Below are 7,655 nucleotides of genomic sequence, written 5' to 3'. Positions count from 1 at the left end.
TGAGCCAGAATGGCATTCAGAGTATCAATCTCAAGAACTCCTTTCTTCTGATTAGTCCCATTGTTCACAGGATTCCTTTCAGAAGTGTACATGAATTGGTTATTTGCAACCATTTCAATTAGTTCTTGAGCTTCTGCAGGCGTCTTCTTCAGATGAAGAGATCCTCCAGCAGAGCTATCCAAAGACATCTTGGATAGTTCAGACAGACCATCATAGGAAATACCTATGATGCTCCATTCAGAAAGCATGTCAAAAGGACATTTTCTGATCAATTGTTTGTATCTTTCCCAAGCTTCATAGAGGGATTCTCCTTCCTTCTGTCTGAAGGTTTGGACTTCCACTCTAAGCTTACTCAATTTTTGAGGTGGAATGAACTTTGCCAAGAAGGCATTGACTAGCTTTTCCCAAGAGTTCAGGCTTTCTTTAGGTTGTGAGTCCAACCATATTCTAGCTCTGTCTCTTATAGCAAAAGGGAATAGCATAAGTCTGTAGACCTCAGGGTCAACCCCATTAGTCTTGACAGTGTCACAGATTTGCAAGAATTCAGCTAAAAACTGATGAGGATCTTCCAATGGAAGTCCTTGGAACTTGCAATTCTGTTGCATTAGAGAAACTAATTGAGGCTTAAGCTCAAAGTTGTTTGCTCAAATGGTAGGGATAGAGATGCTTCTCCCATAGAAGTCAGGAGTAGGTGCAGTAAAGTCACCCAGCACCTTCCTTGCATTGTTGGCATTGTTGTTGTTTTCGGCTGCCATGTCTTCTTCTTCTTTGAAGATTTCTGTTAGGTCCTCTACAGAGAGTTGTGCCTTAGCTTCTCTTAGCTTTCGCTTCAAGGTCCTTTCAGGTTCAGGGTCAGCTTCAACAAGAATGCCTTTGTCTTTGTTCCTGCTCATATGAAAGAGAAGAGAACAAGAAAATGTGGAATCCTCTATGTCACAGTATAGAGATTCCTTGAGGTGTCAGAGAAGAAGAAAATTAGAAGGAAGAGGTAGAAGAATTCGAACTTAATCAGATAGAGTTCGAATTGTGCATTGAGAAGGAGTGGCACTCCATAAATAGAAGGATGTGAGAAGGGGGGAAGAAAGTTTCGAAAATTAAGTGAAAGATTTTCAAAATATTTTGAAAAACTTTAATTGATTTTCGAAAACCAAGAGTGGGAAAGAAATCAAGTAATTTTTGAAAAAGATTTTGAAATTAGAAATCAAAAAGATATGATTGAAAACTATTTTTGAAAAAGATGTGATTAAAAAGATATGATTGAAAAGATATGATTTGAAAAACAATTTAAAAAGATTTGATTTTAAAAATTAATGACTTGCCTAACAAGAAAAGATATGATTCAAACATTAAACCTCTCTCAACAGAAAAGGCAACATACTTGAATTGTTCAATCAAATCATTAATTGTTAGCAAGTATCTTTGAAAAAGGAAAGAAATTGATTTTGAAAAAGATTTAATTGAAAAGATTTGATTTGAAAAAGATTTGATTTTGAAAAACTTTGAAAACTTGAAAAAAATCTGAATTAAAAATAGAATCTTCCCTCTTGTGCCATCCTGGCGTTAAACGCCCAGAATGGTGCACATTCTGGTGTTTAACGCCCAATGCTCTACCTTTTTGGGCGTTAAACGCCCAACCAGGCACCCTGGCTGGCGTTTAAACGCCAGTCTGTCCTTCTTCACTGGGCGTTTTAAACGCCTAGCTTTTTCTGTGTAATTCCTCTGCTGCATGTTCTGAATCTTCAGTTCCCTGTACTATTGACATGAAAATAGAACCAAGATCAAATAAACAATGCATGCAAGACACCAAACTTAAAATGAGACACTGGACTCAAACGAGAAACATAAAATATTTTTGGTTTTTATGATTTTGTAAAAAAAAATTTTTTTTCGAAAATTAAGTGGAAAAGAAAATAAAGGTATCAAAATTCTTAATGAGAATTCCAGGAATCATGCAATGTTAGTCTAAAGCTTCAGTCTAAAGGAATTAGACATGGATAACCAAGCTTCAGCAGGACATTGCATTCAAGAGCTAAATTGATGAGAATCAATCAGCTTTGGTGATGATAAGAACATCACCTTGAAACACTAGAATTCATTCTTAAGAACTCTAAAAAATACCTAATCTAAGCAACAAGATGAACCGTCAGTTGTCCATACACGAAACAATCCCCGGCAACGGCGCCAAAAACTTGGTGCACGAAATTGTGATCACTACTTTTCACAACTCAATAATCCCTAGTAATGGCCCCAAAGACTTGGTGCTCAATACCATGGCATAAACACAACTTCGCACAACTAACCAGCAAGTGCACTGGGTCGTCCAAGTAATAAACCTTACGCGAGTAAGGGTCGATCCCACGGAGATTGTTGGTATGAAGCAAGCTATGGTCACCTTGTAAATCTTAGTCAGGCAGACTCAAATGGTTATGGATGATATATGAATAAACATAAAGATAAAGATAGAGATACTTATGTATATCATTGGTGAGAGCTTCAGATAAGCGTATGAAGATGCTTTGTCCCTTCCGTCTCTCTGCTTTCCTACTGTCTTCATCCAATCCTTCTTACTCCTTTCCATGGCAAGCTTATGCAAGGGTTTCACCGTTGTCAGTGGCTACCTCCCATCCTCTCAGTGGAAATATTCAACGCACCCTGTCACGGCACGGCTATCCATCTGTCGGTTCTCAATCAGGCCGGAATAGAATCCAGTGATTCTTTTGCGTCTGTCACTAACGCCCCGCCCTCAGGAGTTTGAAGCACGTCACAGTCATTCAATCATTGAATCCTACTCAGAATACCACAGACAAGGTTAGACCTTCCGGATTCTCTTGAATGCTGCCATCAGTTCTAGCCTATACCACGAAGACTCTGATCTCACGGAGTGGCTGGCTCGTTTGTCAGGCGAGCGCTCGGTTGTCAGGCGATCAACCATGCGTCGTGTATCAGGAATCCAAGAGATATTCACCCAATCTAAGGTAGAACGGAGGTGGTTGTCAGTCACACGTTCATAGGTGAGAATGATGATGAGTGTCACGGATCATCACATTCATCAAGTTGAAGAACAAGTGATATCTTGGAACAAGAACAAGCGGAATTGAATAGAAGAACAATAGTAATTGCATTAATACTCGAGGTACAGCAGAGCTCCACACCTTAATCTATGGTGTGTAGAAACTCCACCGTTTGAAAATACATAAGAACAAGAGTGATCATTGGTTTCGGCCCCAGAGAGGGAACCAGAAGAACTAAGATGAAAATACAATAGTAAAAGGTCCTATTTATAGGGAACTAGTAGCTTAAGAATTACAAAGATGAGTAAATGACATAAAAATCCACTTCCGGGCCCACCTGGTGTGTGCTTGGGCTGAGCATTGAAGCATTTTCATGTAGAGACTCTTCTTGGAGTTAAACGCCAGCTTTTGTGCCAGTTTGGGCGTTTAACTCCCACTTTGGTGCCAGTTCCGGCGTTTAACGCTGGGAATTCTGAGGGTGACTTTGAACGCCGGTTTGGGCCATCAAATCTTGGGCAAAGTATGAACTATCATATATTGCTGGAAAGCCCAGGATGTCTAATTTCCAACGCCGTTGAGAGCGCGCCAAATGGGCTTCTGTAGCTCCAGAAAATTCACTTCGAGTGCAGGGAGGTCAGAATCCAACAGCATCTGCAGTCCTTTTCAGTCTCTGAATCAGATTTTTGCTCAGGTCCCTCAATTTCAGCCAGAAAATACCTGAAATCACAGAAAAATACACAAACTCATAGTAAAGTCCAGAAAAGTGAATTTTAATTAAAAACTAATAAAAATATACTAAAAACTAACTAAATCATACTAAAAACATACTAAAAGCAATGCCAAAAAGCGTATAAATTATCCGCTCATCATTGTCCTCTGTATGAGAAGTTTTTCTTCTCTCTAATGAATCTAAACCCAATCTCCGAGTTCAAATACTATGGTTTAATAGTTCTTCTTTACCCACTGAATTGTGCCTATGTCCTTCATGTGCACAACTTCATTCTTTTAACCTTACTTTTACCATCTATAATAACACAATTACTCAAGGGTAAAAATAATAATTCTAAAATAGTCAAAGATTTAAAAATATTCAAAGATTCACAAGGATAACAACCAACATGGTTATAAATATTAGAGTTATAAGAATACTCAATGTCCCGCACAAAATTATCTAAATCACTCATAACATGCAAGATATGATCATTCAAATAACTAGCACAAATTAGCATATAAACAAATTCTTTGGGAAACAACTCAGCAATGTGGGTAGAATCTTTAATATTTTGACTTACAATTAGAAATATCATCATATTAAATCTATCCATAAAAAAACTAATGATATATGTGTTTTCTAACCCTAGGCAAACCAAGTAGAAAATTCATAAAAATATCATTCTATGCATGAGTAGGAATTAGCAAAGGAATGCACAATATATTTGAGAAAGCTTGAGATTTAACTTTCTTACATGCAAAAAAATTAGAATAAAGTCTGTTCCGAGGGTTACCTGAAACGTGTAGCTCGGTCGTCTGGCAAGACCCGAGGTGGGGGGTTCCGTGGCCCGAGCTTGATGTACTGAGCGGCTGGGGGTTGTACCTGCAATGACACTCCGATGCTTAAGTTAGCATGGGTCCAAGCAGATATGTGTAGAATATAGAATGTGTGTTATACCTGGGTGCTCCAGTGTATTTAGTAGTTGGCCGTGATCTTCCCTGGATAAGATATTCTTATCTTATCTTATCTTTTGGGAGTTTTATCCCTATCTTTGAGGAACCGCCTTTTCCTAGGCCTTTTCGGCCTTTAGGTCTTGGGCTTCGTTCCTTTGATGGCCTTCTTAGTTTATTTGTCCGAGGTCCGACCTCTAGGCGTGGACCTTAGACGAGGTCGGACCTTTCACGATTGACCGAGTTTGGGGCCCGGTCAGGGTAGGAACAGTGCCCCTGCCCGAGTTCGTCCTTTCTGGGAGGTCGAGCTCGGGCATAGTAGTTTTTCAAATTTCAAAAGTGGCCGTTTCCTGCATTTATTGCATTTTACCGTTTTTCCTCGATTTCCGTTCGGGGCTCTGTGAGGGCTTTATTATTTGCCCCTTTCTTCGTTTTTTTTCGTTTATCCTTTTTCGATCATTGCTTCTTCTTTTCTCTTTGCTCTTCTTCCCTGAATCTCTCCGTGTTTCTCTGGTTTTTCTTTGTGCCGTCGTTTCGTTCTCTTTGCTTCGGAGCTCGCCGTCTTCGTTCTTTCTTTTCCAGGTTTGTTTCCATGCCTCTCTTTTCTTGTGCACATATGCTTTTCTGTTTTTTTTGCGTGGCTTTCTGTTTCTTTATGCCTGGGTTGCCCCGAGAAGAGGCGCCGCCATTGCTTTGTTGTTTGTACATGGGGGGGCTCTTTTTCTGGTTCTCTGGTATTTTGCTCCGGTTTGCTGTATTTTCTTCTAAAAGATCTTTGTTTCTTGCTTTGCTGAATGGGTTTTTTGCGGTCTGCCTTTATGTGATTTTTGTTTGCTGTTGTATTCTTCATTGTAGGCAAGAATTTTTATGTCTCGAAAGGTACTTCAAGCGATGTCGACCAAGATTCCAAGTGGTCTTGGTTGGGTAGATCCTGTTCCTCTAAAAGTCCCTTCTGGGTAGATTCTGAGTATTTAGCTAGATTTCGTAGGCAATGTAGCATATGTGAAGATAGAGAGTCTGAGAGGGATTATGAACTAGTAGCCCCGGATTCCGAGGAGAGAGTTTGTTTCCCGCCTTTAGATAGTTCCGAGAAGCTCTTCTTTTACGCTTATGATGTTTTTTCTCTAAGCTGAATGTCCGACTTCCTTTTCCGACCTGGAGTCTGAGGTTTTGTGGTCTTGTAACCTTGCCCCTACGCAGCTCCATCCGAATTCTTGGGCATTTTTAAAGCTGTTTCAACTTTTGTGTCAGTTTTTGGGCGTCTCCCCCCTCTATTTCTCTTTTTTCCTATCTGTTTGTGTTGACGAAGCCGGGGTCGGGTGGAGGTAAGGTGTCTTGGGTCTCTTTTAGGGCTAACCAGGGAAAGAAGTTTTGTACCTTGTATGATGAGTCCTTTCATGTGGTGTGTGAGCGTTTGTGGGGTCGGCACCTCACTTGGACACGAAGAAAATGTTGGGAGATCCAAGCCTTCTCCGTTCCGATTTAGGTAGTTCCCGACCTCTCCGAGTTTCATCTTTTTTAGTTTTGGCTTTGCTTGTTTTGGTGGAATTTCTGTTGTGATAATCCCTTTCTTTTGTTTCTGCAGAGATGTCTTTTCAGGCGGATTCATGAAGTTCCTTCGTCGGTCGAAGAAGTCTGCGGCTGCTTGGAATATCGAGGCTGAGGCTTCTGCCCGATCTTCTCCGCAGAAGACTACCGTGGGTGTTCAACTCGGTCGAAGACCATTCCGACTCCTCAGTTCCGAGCTATAACTCAAGATCCTCCGACCTCTGGGCCCGGTCACCTTTCCCCGCCTTCGACCTCGGGTCCTCCCCCAAGAAACAGAAGACCTCTCAGGAGCTTGCGGGTTTTAATGACAAGGATTTTGATGCCCTTGGTTGGATTGAACAGCATATTCTTCCTCAGACTTTTTTCTACTGATGATGTGTCTATGGAGCATCATTTTCAGTATATGGCGCGGAGCTGTGTCCGGATGGCTAGTCTTCATGCCGCTATTGCCCGGGAGTTCAAGAAATCCCCCATTGGTGCGACCAGCTCCCGACTTGAGAAGGTTCAGTCTGAGCTTGATAAGATTAGTCAACTGAAGGCTGCCAGGATTACTGAGCTGGAGGCCTCTTTGGAGAAAGAGAAAACCAAAGCTACCGCGGCTGTGGCGGCAGCGAAGACATCTGAGGAGATGGCGAAGGTGGCGACGGAGAATTATACTAAGCTGTATGCCGAGCTTTGTGGAGACAAAGGAGAAGTTGCAATCTGCTCGGGATGATTTTTACGAGCTGGAAGGTCATGTGGCCAAGGGTATGGATGCCATGTTTGTGAATTTGAGGGATCAGGTCCGGGTTCTTGCTCCCGACCTGGATCTGAGCTTATTCAGTACGGATAACATTGTTGTGGAGGGAAGGATTGTTCCTGCTCCTTCCGAGGATGAGGTCCCGGTGTCCAATCCCCAGGCTCCGGTGTCCGACCTCAAGGTTCCGGCTGTGGACCCGACTTCACCTTTGGCAGGGGATGGATCTGGCGTGGAGGTTTTAAACCGGGATGACGGTGTTGTTGATGCAGTCCCTGTTTCCATTTTTCCTCCGCAGCCTTCTGTTGACGTGGAGTCCGGAAAGGGCCTTGATCCTCTGTAATCTTTTATTTTTAGTTCTTTGCCCGACCTGTGGGCTCTTTTGTTTTTGGATGCTTTCTGTGAACACTTTGGATGCCTTTTCTGCTATTTAGCTACTTGTAGTAACTTTTTTAGCTTATTTATGCGGTGTTTTGCGCTTTTGGCCTTTTGTTCCGCTTTTATGCTTTTTAGTTGTTTTTTGGATAACAACTTTTTAGCTAGCGCTGGAAACTTTTTGCCTTTATTCGCGTTTTGACTTTTTGTTCCGCTTTTATGCTTTTTAGTTGTTTTTGGATAACAACTTTTTAGCTAGCGCTGGAAACTTTTTGCCTTTATTCGCGTTTTGACTTTTTGTTCCGCTTTTATGCTTTTTAGTT

The 7,655-nt window shown here is 41.5% G+C and overlaps 1 non-coding gene across 1 annotated transcript; it reads left to right on the top strand.

Annotated features, from left to right (window-relative positions):
• Positions 1 to 242: 242 nt before the first annotated feature.
• LOC130958246 (small nucleolar RNA R71) lies at positions 243 to 350 on the top strand. The gene has a single exon (XR_009077378.1). It is a non-coding gene; the product is annotated as a small nucleolar RNA R71 (small nucleolar RNA).
• Positions 351 to 7,655: the final 7,305 nt, after the last annotated feature.

Source organism: Arachis stenosperma, chromosome 10, assembly GCF_014773155.1.
Source record: "Arachis stenosperma cultivar V10309 chromosome 10, arast.V10309.gnm1.PFL2, whole genome shotgun sequence".
Taxonomy (NCBI): Eukaryota; Viridiplantae; Streptophyta; class Magnoliopsida; order Fabales; family Fabaceae; genus Arachis; species Arachis stenosperma.
This window is presented reverse-complemented; position numbering and strand designations above follow the sequence as displayed.